The following is a 16,198-nucleotide window of genomic DNA, read 5'->3' as shown; positions in this document are numbered from 1 at the left end:
CGAATACTTCAATTTATGTTTGGTTAGCAAGTCACAACATTGTGAGAAATATTTTCATATGGGACTGATATACAACTATGCACATTATGTATTCCAATATTAACGTATAATTGCAACATAGTATAATAGCCAGAAGTCAATATGACTGTGCTAAATTATAGCTACAGGTAGTCCTTGACTTACAACTATTCATTTAGTGGTTGTTCAAAGTTACAACAGTACTGGAAAAAGGGACTTATGACCATTTTTCACACTTACGACCTCTACAGCTTCCCCATGACCGTGACATCAAAATTCACCAAAATTGGCAAATGGCATCTATTTATGATGGTTGAAGTGCTCCCCGAGGCCACCTGATCGATTTTTGTGACCACCTGACAAGCAAAGTCAATGGGGAAACCAGGTTCACTTAACAACCATGTTACTAATTTAACAACTGCAGCAATTCATTTAACAACTGTGGCAAGGAAGGTTGTGAAATGGGGCAAAATTCACTTAATAACTGTCTTCCTTAGAAACAGAAATGTTTCAACTGTGGTTGTCGAGGACTACCTGCCCTTAACTAATTGTTTTGGGGGTATTTTTTGTTCAGTTTTATTAGGTCATGGAAGTCAATCACTTCACTGGTTTTTTTTCCTTAAAAAGTGACTCAGTTCACAGTCATTGCCTTTTTACTGAAACTCCCATTAACGTTAAAAACCTGACAGGTGACAGAAACTACTGATCAACAGAACCAAATCACTGCAAATCCAGCATGGAGCTGCAGAGGGAGGCGTATTTATAAGCTGGTTGCCCTCCACTGAAAATCTGACTGACAGTGACATTTATAAGCTAATGGAAGCACTTGTATAACCAGAGAAAAAGGCTAGAGGTGGAGAAAGTGGCAGATGGATGAGATCGCAAAAAGAAAATTGCACATGCTGAATTCTTACCTTTCCTAAAATACATGTTCCAGTCCCTATGGTTAACACAGAGATGCAGAAAGTTCAGTTGTGGTAAGGCTTGCTTTGTAGACAAAACATGCTTCTGGGTGTATGTCTGTGATTTTCTTATGCTTAAGGCATCCAAAAATATAATCCAGAAGAAATTGTAGTGATGCTGAGACCCAGAAGATAAAGAGCTGGAGGTCCCAACCCTGAAGGGACTTGGAATATTCAGTCTGAACAAAGAACTGAGGGGAGACATGATATCAATGTGATCTAGTACAGAGGTCCCCAATCTTTTGGGCACCAGGGACTGGTTACGTAAGGAGAGGTTTTTCCGCAGACTGGAGGGGGCATGGTTTTGTGTGCTGACTGCATCCCGCAGATAGGGCTTTGGTTGTTTGTGTGGACCAGTTGCTGGTGTGCCGCGGCCTAGTACCGGTCTACAGACCAGGGGTTGAGGACCCCTGGTCTAGTAGTTACTAAGGCATCAGGCTAGAAAGCAAGAGACTGCGAGTTCAAGTCCCACCTTTACCATGAAATCCAGGTGGGTAACTTTGTGCCAGTTCACTCTCTCACAATCCAATTCACCTCAGAGGGTTGTTGTTGTGGGGAAAATAGGAGGAGGAAGATGTGTTGAATATGTCACTGCCTTGAGTTATTTGAAAATATAATAAAGGTGGAATACAAAGAAGGAAATGTAACTGAGAAGTACAGCTGAATGTAATCAGCATGAAGGATATCTAACCCCAAAACACAGAACAAATAGAAAAAACACAAAGCAAAGAAGCCAATATGGCAAATGTAACAGGAAGCCCGTAAAGCTTCCAGATTTTGCTTTTAGATATAGCCAAATTCTTCTAACCATGTAAAGTGTCATGCAATGAAGAGGGGATGGGGGCTCTCAAGAAGGTTTAAAAATTATACCAATCCTAGACAGGACTGAAATACAGGTAGACCTAAATGTACAACTATTTGCTTAGTGACTGTTCAGAATTGCAATGGCACTGAAAAAGTGACTTTACAATTGGTCCTCACATTTACAACTGTTACAGCATCCCCAAAGTCACATGACCAAAATTCAGGTGCTTGGCAACTAGCATGTATTTACGATGGCTGCAACATCCCAGGGCCGTGTGGTCACCATGTATGACCTTCCTACCTGGCTTCCAGCAAGAAAGCCAACAGGGGAAGCCAGATTTGTTTAAAGACCATGTGATTCATTTAACAACTGCAGCGATTTGCTTAACAAATGTGGCAAAAAGGTTGTAAAAATCAGGAGCAACTCAGTTAACAACCGTCTCACTTAGCAATGGAAAATCTGATCCTAAATGTTGTCATGAATAATGACTACTTGTACAGCACAACTTCCTGTGAAACAAAACTCTTAGATGGGAGGCACAGAGGTTTTTAGCAAAAGCGTCACGGTTCCGACTAATGAACCCAACCAAGTAAGCACCAATGAGATGATCCAATCTCTTTATGCAAAACTTTATTGAGTAAATCATTTTGGCATGATTGAAAGCGAAACCAGCTCTGGTTATTTCCTGCATGAACCACTATAATTAAAACACATTATTCTGCATATCACATTGTCCAATCAGGTGTCAAAAGTTTGTTATGAGCATGTGTCTCTATGGTTGGTAAACACCTGCTGAAACGTCCTTGGTTCACATGGTTGGATTTCTTGTTGTCTGAAGTCTGCATTCCATTTTCCCTCTCCCCTTCCCACTAGTGCGTTAGCAAGCTAAGAAGCAGTAAAGGTGGCAACATCATGCACTCACTTCAAACTTGACAAAAAGCTTAAAAGAGACCTTAATCTGAGTGGTTATGAATGTTATCAGAAAGTACATAGCCTGGCATGACTCAGAGTTTGTGATTGTGCCAATTCCACCATAACTATAATTTAAAGATGGAGATGTATTTAGCCAATTTATTAACATTGAAAAAGCCAAGGGAATATTCCTTCCTATGGTATCTTCCAGGGGAAATGTAACTTGCATCAATTGCTTTACATTTAATTGGAAGTAACAAGAACTTTTTGTCGAATGCATAAAACTATCACCACCTTCTTTGTTTCACAAAATGGATTGAGAAATATGACCCCATTAGCTGTAAGATAGAAGAAGGCATGGGGGGGGGAGATAACTTTAGCTTCCAGGGCTGCAGATATAATGAAAGATGTCATTACCAGAGGCTGGATACCAAAATGAGGTGGGAGGTTTGTTAATTTTTTTATCACAAAATATTTACATCGTACCTCCTGATATTAAAAAAATCTCAAAATATTTTACTGCCAATCATCAATACACCAAATACAAACAGTACACAAAAGCAGTATAAAATAACATATTAAACTAAAAGCCAGGAAAATACAAGGGGAAAAGATTTATTCATAAACAGATTTAATAATACAAGTGTTGTATGAAGAGTGCCTACAAATTTGCACCTCAAATACTGAGGGAGGGAGAACATTCCAGAGTGAAGGCGACACCACTGAGAAGGCTGAACTGTAAGTAACGACGAGACAATGCAGGCAGTCTTCAAATTGCAACTACGGTATTCGTTTAGTGACCACTCAAAGTTACAGTGGCACTGAAAAGGGTGACTTATGACCGTTTTTCACACTTACCATCCCCGTGGTCTGGTGATCAAAATTCAGACACTTAATAAGCAACATATATTTATGACGGTTGTCCTGGGGTCATGTGATCTCTTTTTGCTGGTAAGCAAAGTCAGTGAGGAAGCCAGATCCATGTAACAACCGTGACACTAACTTAACAACTGCAATGATTCACTTAAGAACTGTGGCAAGAAAGGTCATAAAATGGAGCAAAATTCACCTAACATTCACTGTCTTGTTTTAGGCTTATTTGTTATTTTGGGCTTATTTGTTATTTATTTTTATTACAGTCATCATTTCATTTCACTTTCTACAACTCTAACTTTGGGACATGGCCCTGCATCAATATAGTATAATTTTTTTAAAAAAAATGTCTAACACCACATTTCAGGTTTCAGACTCCTTCCTAACATAAAGGTAATATTAGCAAAAGTGTAAGTACAAAATCAATAGACTAAAAGACCGCTAATTACAGCAATATTCAGTCCAGTACTAGCAGATAATTAAACCTACAACAACTACACTGTACTATATAGTTATTCAATAATCTTAGAGCCTTCTTAAAGACCTGTAACAAAGGACCAGATGGATTTTTATACATTTCACGGGGGATGAGAGAACTTCTTTTTATATGACCTCTAAAGAAAGCTTTCAAAAGTTGATCCCAAAGGAATGAGCAGATTGCAAGGGGTGAAATTAATTATTCCCAACTTTACAGAGTGCCTACTTAACTTGATTTATTTTAAAGATCTCTTTACTGGAAATTAACTGCATGAGAAATTGGCATGCTGAAAAGCCAAATATCAGTATCCACTAACGTCTTTATTTTGAAGAATGGCACAAGGGCCAGACCAGGAAATCAATTCTACAGAAAGGCTTAAACTGTTTTTGTTGAGATTTGTTATAATTATAACAACAGTATCCTGCAGACAGGATTTGGCGTTTTTGCCCACCTATTGAGTCCTTCCCAAGGACCTGGGATAGGCAGTGTAGATGTTTGATGTTACAGATATCGTCAAAAGATGTAAGCTGTTCTAAGTAAAGCTGCCTTTTGCAATTGACTGATAGTGAATTCGTCAATGCTGATGGTGTTCAAGTGGTGCTCCAATTGTTTTGGGATTACACCCAAGGCACCTATTATTATTGGTACTATCTTTGCTTTCTTTTGCCACAGTTGTTCTATTTCTATTTGCGGGTCTTTGTATTTTGTTATCTTCTCCAGTTCTTTCTCTTCTATTCTGCCATCTCCAATTAATGCCATGTCCACTATCCAGATTTTTTTTCCTTATTATTATTAAATGTATTTGCTGTTTCTGCTAAATGGATGGTTTGTTATTGGCCGCCACTTTGTGATACTTATTTTTGTGATCAGACACTGTCCATTTGAAGGTGTCATTTTGTTAGAGTACCCATAATATTCCTCAACACCCAAAGAGGTAAAAGAGGAAGTAAAGAAGAAGAACCCATAATATGTTTCTAAATTTCCAAGTATGCCCCCACTGACTCAAAATAAATAACATTCCTTCAGATGATAAAACTGTGGGTTGGCAGAGAATATTCTGATAGGACTTGGGGTCCAAGTGCTACTTTGTTTACTTGTAGACTAGGTCCACTGTGGTCCCACCCATAATGCTACCCACACAACCACTCTGAGCTGTTTCAGGAGAGATAGAAAGTCCCCTCTTTTTACATACCATAAACTTATACATTATATTCTTATTTGACCACAGAACCCAGTTGGAAATAGAACCCAGTTGGAACACAAAAGAAAAAATGAGTTAGGAAGTGTCCACACAGCAAATCTATAAATAAGAGTGCAAGATGGTTAATGGCACTGCCAAATTAAAAGGATAGGACACTTGGATAACGCTATTACATTATTGCTGTTGTGGTGCTTATGAAAAGCAGAAATTAAATCTCTGTTCAAGTTTACAAGGGCAGGAAAAGTTGTGCACCTGCAGGATGCTTACTCCAACAAGAGAACTTGAACTCACTTCCAGGTCAAGCATGCAAATACAAAGTTTAATAGCAAAGAAATACCTCGGCACTGAGTCATGCATTACACATGGTACAAAATAGTATCATAATAAAAAAAATCCAATAACAAGAACAAACATTCCAGTTTTCTGAGACGCAAAAGGCTTCAGTGAGCAGAGATCCGAAGATAAGGGGGGTGGGTGGGACTGTATCAAATATATGCACAGGGTGGGATTTACTTTTTATTGATTTAGAAAGGAGTGGTGGTAAATTTTATTTTATTTGTAACTCAGTAAGGTTTATTTTAGATTTTACACAACAGTTTTGTTGCCTTCTTTACCCAAAGTACTGCAAAAGTGTGCTACCAGGTGGCAAAAAAATTTAGAGGGAACATGAAAAATCATTCACTTTGTTCTATAAAAAACCCATTATACCACTTTTAGCTCTGGGTATGCTTGTCTTTTTCAGAAATAAAAGAATTTTGTTGGAAAAAAAGGGGCCAATGCAAGTCAGCAAAGGTTGTTTTTAAAATCCAATTATATGCCATCAAGCAGATATTGGATTTTACTAAACATATAAATAGACTTTTAGGTTTTTTCCAACATTCCACCCATTGATGTTGTAATTAAGTCAATTTAACCTTGTTGCTAGTTGTCCATTCTTTTATTCTTTTCTTTTTTTTCTCCTTCCTTCCTTCCATCCATCCTTCCTTTCCTTCCTTCCTTCCTCTTCCTTCTCTTTCCCTCTCTCTCTCCTTCTTTCTTTTTTCCCCTCTCAGCATTATGGACTTCTCAAAAGAACTATATCTTTGCATAATGTTCAAAATATGATCATCTGAGAAACTATAATCCATTTTTTCTTTATTTTCTTAGCCATCCCTGGCATTTTCAGGAGTCTTATCTAACATTACTTCTTTTGAAATCAGGTTTCAGCTGACAAAAACAACCTCTACTAATCACCCTATTGGTCTAGGGGAAACAAAAGTATCTGGCCATATTCTCAGCAGCAGACAAAGTCATTACAGAGGAATCCAGGGTTTTAGTTATGGGATGGATCAGCTGTTGAGTGACTGTGGTTCAAACTGAGGATACAGCTTATGTTTAAAAGAGGCACATCGCCAGATAATCAGAAGGGGACAAATGAGCAATATTTTCATAAGTAAATGAAATCAACTGGAGTGACCTCAAACTTCTGTTACAGTAGTTCCTGATGACCTTTAGAAATTTACAAAGAGCTCCTCAATCAAACGACTAGAGACTGCTCCATTCTGCCCACTTGATCTAACTATCTGGGTGTGCTATAACATAACTTCTATTTGCTACTATTTTCAACGAGCTGACAGATAGTCACTACTATCAGCTCAAATTTTCAAAATAAAGAAACCATAACAGTGGAATTGTACAAGTAGTTCTCATTTAATGTCCATTCCTTCAGCAAGCATTCAAAATTACAAAGTTGCTGAAGGAGGAGGACCTGTAGGAGGTCCTCATAATTGTGACCATCACAGTGTCCCAATCATCATTTGTGACCTTCACTGCTGGCTTCCAATAAGTAAAGTCAATAAAGAAGTTGGCAGGAAGTTACAAATGGTGATCATTTGACTGTTGCAAGTCAGTGTGGTCATGTGATGTTTTTAGCAATAGAGTCCCTGGCAGTGGTGGGATTCAAATATGTGAACATCCGATTCTCTACAGTATGTGGATGCCGCTTCCGGAAGTCCATTCTGGGCCTGGGCAACAAAAAAATTAGCTACCAGTTCTGCCAAACTGGTGCAAACTGGCTGAATTCTACCACTGGTCCCTGGTCCCAATTACAGTTGGTAAGCAAGGAGTACTTGTATTCCCTAAAGATAGTAGTTTCACACTGCTTTTTTGCTGCAAAGTGATACCCACAGCAATTTGTTACATGAGATGAGTAAATTCTTGAAACTAAACTGCATTATTATTTGAATATGTACCTCAAACTCTTCAGACTTCTATCCCCACTGCAGGACAAGTTGACCTGGATTAAGTGAGTTCTTCAGGTTTGCAAGGGTTAATGATTTCTCTCTCTGGCCCTCCCAGTAACCTTTTTTTTCTAACAGTGGAATTTTTTTCTGCTCCCAAAGTTGCCATTTGCACTGTTAGAAAAATCCCAGTATATTTAGCTCCTGGAGATAGTAATATCAGTGGGGTTTCTTTCTTCAGGAACCAGTATTAGGGAATCCATTAAACCTTCACTCTATGGGTCCCATTTTGTTTATCAGCCTGTCACTCTAGGCACAGCTGTTCCTGGAAGGAAATGGAAACAGATGGTGATGAATTCACAGAGCTCTGTTGCAAAATGTACTTAGGCTCTAAGCTCAACCAGACGTGTACAATGACCCCATGCTGTGCAACAAGCCCTGACGTTTCTGCAGTATACTGGCAGATCCAGAAGATAAAAAATATACTGAGCTCAACTCAAGATGAGTTCACAACCATGGTCACCTAGTTGTCTTGGCAGTAATACAAAAATAGTTTGCACTATTTTCTTGTGTGGTTGTTATTATTATTTTCATTTTCCACTCTAGCTGACAGACCTCCATCACTTTTCGAGACCAGCTCCAGATGACCAGGTTCTGCCACTGTCTAGGTGGGCTGGAAAGAAAGACCCAGAAATCTGAAATAATATATTTGGCAGAAAGGAATAGTAGATCTGAATGGCTTTCACTTAACAAAAACAAAACAGGCAACCATAAGTGGCCTTGTGTCAAGGTTCCAACTGATGATCCCAACAAAGTAAGCACAGATGAGACATTCCAATCCAATTTATTGAATATAGCATATCAGCACTGATGAGTATAAAACCAGATCTAATTAGAAGGGTGCCAAAATTTATAAAGTTAAAAGCAAAGAACCTCCCTCCCACACCAGCCCCGGTCTTACAGTCACATTGTCCAATCAATTGGCTTGCAGTTGTTTTGAGAACGGAGCTCCTCTTCTTAGGAACCATTTCTCAGATGACCTTGGTTCCCACAAGCCAATGGATCATTATCAGACACCTGTGAGATTCTCACTCCTTCCCTCCTCCCCCACCACCGAATCTATAGGCAAGCTACAAAGCAAAAATGGAGGAAATAGCAAAGGGTCTTTTTGGAGCTTGACATCTTGTTTACAAAGCGACTTGTGTAGTGTTTAACTCCATCAGTGAGAATTATACCCAGGAATTTCTACTCATATCCTCAAGTTTGCTTTCATTGCCATGCTCTGATGATTTTTGCAGTGATCCAATAAGAAACTGGATCTAGGCTTTGGGGCACCCATTTGGAATCTTGCTACATCAAAGTATCCTTCAATAAGGATGCTAGCTGCTCCACAGATAGATTCCACAATCTCCAGTGCAGGGGTTCCCAACCTGTGGGCCACGGCCCAGTACTGGGCCACAGCCTGTTGGCCACCGGGCCATGGGAATGGCTGAGTGTGCACAACCCCCCACTCACGCCGGCAAGTGCATGCAGGTTTGCGTGGCTTGCTCACATATGAGTGCAGGCACTAGCACCGCCGTTGTGCACGCACACAAATTTCCCTGCTCCTCCCTTTCCTTCTGGGCCGCCAACCCGGAAAGGTTGGGGAGTTCTGCTCTAGGACTTACCCAAATGCATTTTATGTTGATTTCCTTATTTATTTGAAAATGGCTGAACAATAAGCAAAAAACAGTCATGTTACAGATGGTTGCATGCCACTGTTTTAAAATATGGCACGCAACTGAATCAGACGTCAACCTTTGAATAGAAGAGATGTCAGTTACCTACAGCCATTCCAGCAAAGCAAAAATATCCTTGGATGATCTATTATGAAATTCGGCATACATGATTTGAGGAGCCAAGACAAATGCTGAACTTTTAGATCAGGAATGTCAAACTGCTGGCCCGCGGGCCGGATGCATCACAATGAAACCACAATGGGGAAAAAGTTGTGATACGTCACACAATGTCACACAATGACATCGGGAGTTTGACATGCCTGCTTTAGATACTCTGGCCAATCTCACTGCATTAAAAAAAACAATAGTCAGAGTTTTCAAAAATAGGTCAGACAAGGCCAAAAAAGAGAGGAATCACTATGCAGATTATGCCAATATTTCTGGGTGTACTCAGTACAAAACAACTCCCAGTCAAATTCTGCCTGTTCCTGCTAGGATCTTCCCTTCTATTCTTGTTTCCACTTTCCAGTTCCTTTGGGAAAGAACATACAAAATAGATTGATGTGGCTTGTGGCAAATTTTTACATTCTGCAATTAGATATAACACAAGTAGCAGAATTGCAATATTCTCATTAGAGAGACCTAAACTTTTGTGGTCCATAAGCAGCCATATTCTTAGCATAAACCAAAACTCTTGGAGGAAAAAAGTTTCATCAGTAATAAGAGACTCTGCTCTTAATTTAATAAAGGGACTGATCTACAAGATGGTCCAACTAATATCCCAAGGACTCCTTTGTCTTCATCTCATCTGCTTTTGTTTTCCAAAAACACTTTGGCTAGGAGAAGATCAGAAAGTTCAATTTCTGTCTTCATAAAACTCCAAAGAAATCATGTCTATCACACGCCCATGGTAACAATTAAAGATAGTGAAAAATCCAGAAGGACTAACCTAACAAAGAGAAGAATTAGGGGTGACAGGATTGTTGTCTTCCAGTACTTGAGGGGCTGTCACAGAGAAGAAGAGATTGACTTATTCTCCAAAGCAACAGAGGGAAGAACAATAGGTAGACGGTCCAACCTGGAGCTATGGAAAATTTTCCTAGCGGTAAGAACAATCAATAAATAAAACTGCTTGCCTCCTGGAGTTGAGGGTGCTCCATCTCTGGAGGTTTTGAAGAAAGGACTGGACAGCCATTTGTCTGAGATGGCATAAGATCTCCTACCTTGAGTGGAGATTGGACTACAAAATGTCCAAGGTCCCCTCCAGACTTATGATTCTATGATTCCATCATACATCAGTGGTATGAATAGTGCCCAAGTTAAAGTAACAAATATCACATATTACCAATGGACAGCCCTTAGTAGGGGTGTCTTTTATTAAATATTAAGGGAAACTGAAAAGAAAACATGGAGGAATATAGTAAAAAGTAAAATACTAATCAATCAATAAGGGATCTAAAAATGTTACAGAAATTATAATTTTCCATTAGAACATTCATTAGCTATAAATAACGGGATGCATTAAGGGACAATAGTAGACATGGAAGAGGAAATCAGAGTTGAACACTATTCACACCACTCATCTATCTGGTTATCATGGCGGAACACTTCCCTTTCTGGATTATACTGCTATTTTCCACAAGCAGTCCCTTTGCCGTACAACTATCGACTCATTCTTTGATCAAAGAAGCTAAGTTCCTCAAATAATTCCTGATTGCTTCCTTTATTGCAAGGTGATATGCAAGAGGTAGGCATTTGGAGGCTGGATTTTCCATCTCTGCAAAAAGCTTATCCCTGCTGGCCTTGGAGAAATGGATTAAAACCTGAATTGTCCAGAAGGCTTTGGGAAATTGAGTAGGTTGAATGTGATCAGCACCAGAAATAAAATAAAAAAATGCGGAAACTTTGTTCCCCACTCCAAAATAAAAATCTAAAGCAAAAGGCAGACCAAGAAGAGTAAAATAAAGTTGCTGATACACAGCTGCAATAATAAGAGAGGGAGGGTGGGAAGGAGAGAAAGATGAAAATTAGTGACCCACTTCATACCTCTACTTCACCACTCTTTACTGAACACAGATGCTATTATAACAACAGAGCCAATTTGGTCTAGTGGTTAGGAACCCGGTGGGAAAGCAGGAGAGTCCAAGTCCCACTTTAGGAATGAAAGCCACCTCAGTGACTTTGGGCCAGAAACTCTTTCAGACCAACTTACCACAAACGATTGTTGTTGTGGGTTAAGTACAAGGAGGAAGGAGTATTGGCTATGCTCATCACTTTGAGATATTTAGAAAAAATAATAAAGCTGAGATTTAAAAAACTTAAAAAGAAACTAAAAAATAGTCTACCTACTATGTAAAACAGTAGATCACACATCAACTGCATGGGGAATGAGTGCCACAAAATAATTAAACAGATACTCCTCAATGGTTACAACTTTTCATTCAGAGTGATTTTTGGACCACAGTAAAATACATGGGAAAATCCCATTGACAATGAAAACTCAACTAGGGTTAAAGTCAGGGTTAGGGTTATGGTCAGCTCTACTTGTAGTCATGCCCTAAACTAATGTTAGGGACTGTGGATATTTTGTGCCTGGTAAAACTTACTGTAAGAACACAGCCACAGGTAGCATAAGAGCCATTTTTGTCTGGTCCAATCCTACATTACTGGGGAATGAGTATATGTCCTTGTGAGTCTCACTGTCTCTGTACATGTTTGAAAGACAAAGAATGATATCGATTCTCAATCTCTCCCAGTAGCAGGCCATTAGCATAGGAAATATTCCCGACTGGCTGGAATGACCACACACAGTTTTTAGTAGCTCAGTATTGCAGCACATTGAAATCACTCCTTTAATAACAAAAGGAAGGGGTGTTCATATATTTTCAAAGTTCTTTGTAGGAGATGACCAGACGGAGCCTGAAGGTGAGGTTAAACATGTCATAAGTTTGGAATTGATGTGTAATAGCCACAAGAGACTCAAATCCAGCCACCCATGAATTCTGCTGACCCTTATCTAGCCCTAATTTAGCTTGGACCATTAGTTGACCAGTTTCTTGTGTATGCCAGTAGGTAGAAATAATAAATTCTTCAGTGCTCTGAATTCATCCTGTGTTCCTGGTTCTTTGTGCCTGCCTGACACTCTTACTGCTATAGTGGTGGGGTGAGAAAATAATAGTCAATATCTTATTTGCCAAAACATTTAATAGAAAGCTTTGAGCATGTCAGATCTTCTTGTCTTCATCCATTCTGTTGAGATATACAAAATTAGAATCATGCTCTTGATGTGGGGTAATGTGTACACGTAAGTGGGCATGGGAGGATAATCATAAAGCCTTTAATACAACAGCACATGTACAATGCACAGCAGCAGAGGACTCTAACATCCATTCACTCAGTTAAAACCATCCTCATATTTGTTCTTAAGGCAGTGACTGCAGTCATTTTGTTTTTTAAAAAAGCATTGGTTTAATTTTTAAAAAAATTAGACTATTCAAATTTACTATCATCTGCTGGCTACAACAGGATAATGAATCATTATATTTTAATAACCAAGGGCAGTGTGGGTTTCTATCTATATACCTAGTTGCAGGAGTGAAATATGTATGAGTTTGTGTGTGTGTCTACATGAGTGTGTATGTCTAATCATTCTTGGACTAAAAAAAAAGAATGATCATCTAATCAACCCCCAAATAATTATCTCAAATGTGTTTCATTTTCTGTGTATACATTCTGTTTTTCAGAAGATTGCCTAGCAAAGCTCCCTCTGATAATGGCATTGATTTATTGTGTTCCATTCTGAATGCAGGCAATTTCATTCTGAGAATTATTTATCATTCTGAACATTCCTTTCTCTCTAGGATGACACAGGATTACATTTAACAGTCATTGAGTGAAGAGCCTTAAAAATACCTCTTCTTTTGTGTGTACCATGTAGCCGACACAGATTTATGCCTCAATACTACTTGATTTATGATTGTAGCCAAAATGGGAGCGTTTACAGCTCTGATGCCAGGGAAGAGATTTAGACTTAATGTAAATCTGCTTAATATTGCAAGCAAGTCTTGATCCTTAATAATCTCAAGAGTACATTTTACTTGGTGCTGTGCTTGGCCTTTAAAAAGATCTTTGTGCTCCAGGTTTGAAACATTTCAATCTAAAAAGCCAGTGTCTGTCCTGTGTTGAAGCAATTGGATTAATTCCATCTCCCGAGACTAGTCTTCTTGTTTCTCATAGGAATTATTTCATTGAAAGCTCAGCTTAGTTTAGAAAGTAGCTTTCAACCATCACTCTCATCTTCTTTGGCCAAATTCTAAAAATCCAAGGAAGGGAAAGGCAATTATACAATATCATATTGTACAGCAGAGGCCCCCAACCAATGGGGCACCAGGGACCGGTTACGTGGAGAAAGGTTTTTCCACGGACTGGAGGGGGTGTGGTTTTGTGTGCTGCCTATATCCCGCAGATGGGGCTTTGCTTATTTGTGCGGACTGGTTGCTGGCATGACACGGCTCGGTATCGGTCCACGTACCGGGGGTAGGGGACCCCTGCTGTACAGGATGCTGTCATTTTACATTGACCATGCATACGTCATAAGGCTTATGTGTGAATGTGCATCCATGCATATCCTAGAACATATGCAGCAACATGTTTTAACTACATTTGCATCATATCATTTCTATGCTAATGAAGCTATTTCAACAGGGTGATTTAAGTTGGATTCAAATGAACATCATATGATTGTACTGATCTCACTTGCCTCCGGGAAATCTCTTCCCGTTTTTCCTTCTGAGCTTGTCACTCCCTGATGTCCATAAAGAAATAGTTAGACCACATTTGATGGCTAAAAAGTTATAAAATGATCTGGAATAATAAAAGGATGAGCTTATGATAAAGAGCTGAATCTTGCTTTCAGGACTGGACGTAGTTGAAAGAGCCAGTTGGTATAGTGGTGTAAATGCTGGGCTAGAAAACAGGAGATGATGAATTCTAGTCCTGCCTTAGCCATGAAGCCAGATGAGAGTGACTTTGATCCAGTCCCCCTTTCTCAGCCCTTGGAAGAAAACAGTAAGGACAAACTGCTTCTGAAATCTTGTTAAGAAAACTTCAGGGACTTATCCAAGCAAATGCCAGGGGTCAACATTGACTCCAAGGCACATATATACTTTTAAGTGTACTGATTATAAACAAGTTTTCATACATTGTTCTTCTCTTAGTTATATTTTCATCCATGCTTGCTTTCATTTGAATATTAAAGATGTATACACCTTAGTTTGTGGTTATTTATACTCCTTAGTTTGTGATCTTGTTCAAAAGCAGATATAATTGAGTCGGTAGACTTGAGAACATATTTCTTCCATCTGTAGAGTGGAGAATGGATGGTTCATTCCCCATATGCATTTCTCCATTCTTGCGTAAGAAGCATCATAAACGAACATTATGAATGAGCAACATCCTTGCTTCCTCACTGATATGCCAAGCAGGTCATGAATATTCTAAATACTCGATGAATATAAATATACTATAAATAATAAAGGCTCCCCAGTGAGTTTTATAGCTGAGCCAGGATCTGTATCCTCTGCCCAAATTCAGCAGACTGTCCATTACCCATACTGGTGCATTTCTTTCTCATTTGCTCTTTGAGCTATTTCAGTCGCTTTGGGTTACTGTACAGTTTGCTAATTAGACTGGAATTAAAAGATGTAAGTAGGGGCCTATTTTTAGGCAGTAATAAATGTTACTGCAGCTTCTTTAAAATGCAGTTGATAAGTCTTTGCCAAGTGGCTTCTTCCAGATGTGAGGACCTCAGCAATGGCTGTACCCACATACTGTACCCACATCTCAAAAACCTCCTGTTTATTGTGCAAAGTGCATGAAAACATTAGGTTAGTTCATATGGTAAGTGGCAAGATCAGCATTCCTTAGTGAATGGCTAGAGTAGGCTTGTAACTGGCAGTGATGCCAGCTCACAAATCCCTGGCTTTGCCTTTTGGGATACCAAAGTCCTATAAACAACTACATACATAAGGTCATATATATTTTAGAACACATCACCTGAAGACAACAGAAATGTGACTTGTGTCATATTGACTCTGATGTCTCCTGAATCCAGCCATCCAATCTTCACATCTGATTCGTAAGTAGCCCTCAGGAGGAGAACTGTCGTAATTTGAGTGTTCCTAAGCAATCAGTCATAAGTTGACGACTACTTATAATTACATTTGTTACTTGCCCAGCTAAGTGGCAATATCTAATTGACTCTGGCTGATCTGATAGTGTTAGATTTTTCTTCGATTTTGGGTGCAAGATCTCATAGAAATCTTATGATTTAGGCTAGATTGGGAAATTGGAAAAAAAAACCATCCTGGAGGACAGCATTTGGGGAAATTAACACAAGTCTGTTCTTTGATAAAGGAAACTGAGGGATCTGTCTTACAGCCATGCCTTGCTTCCCCCCCCCCCTCTAATCCTAATTTAACCATTTGATCCAGAGAGGCTTTCTTATTCTTCAGAAATAAAACTTTTCTTATCACTTGCTACCCCGTCTTTTTTTTAAAATAATAATAATAATAATAATAATAATAATAATAATAATAATAATAATAATAATAATAATAATAATAATAATAATAATAATAATAATAATAATAATAATAATAATAATAATTGGAGATACCTTTGGGCTAAGTTTTGGGTTCCTGGCATAAAATGGCTTGGCTCTGTGATGGGAGACTTTTGGCAGAATGAAAATGAAAATTGACAGAATAGGATAGAGCTCTTCAAATAGCTGAAGCAGTAAAGCAGTAAAAACTTCTTAATAGGTGCAGACTACAGGGCATAAAATATTTAAATTACAGGAAGGATGATTCTGATGGATGGAGAGAAACGAAACTTCATCACATAAATAGCACTTTGACGATGGAATCAGTTATCCAGAGAGATGGTGGTCTCTTATTACTAATGGTTTTCAAGCAGAAGCTAGACTGGTAAGCCTTAATATGGATTCCTACAA

The sequence above is a fragment of the Protobothrops mucrosquamatus genome, unplaced genomic scaffold, assembly GCF_001527695.2.
Source record: "Protobothrops mucrosquamatus isolate PMUCROS unplaced genomic scaffold, P.Mucros_1.0 scaffold2794, whole genome shotgun sequence".
Classification (NCBI taxonomy): Eukaryota; Metazoa; Chordata; class Lepidosauria; order Squamata; family Viperidae; genus Protobothrops; species Protobothrops mucrosquamatus.
The sequence above is the reverse complement of the archived record's forward strand: the minus strand, read 5'-3'. Positions refer to the sequence as shown.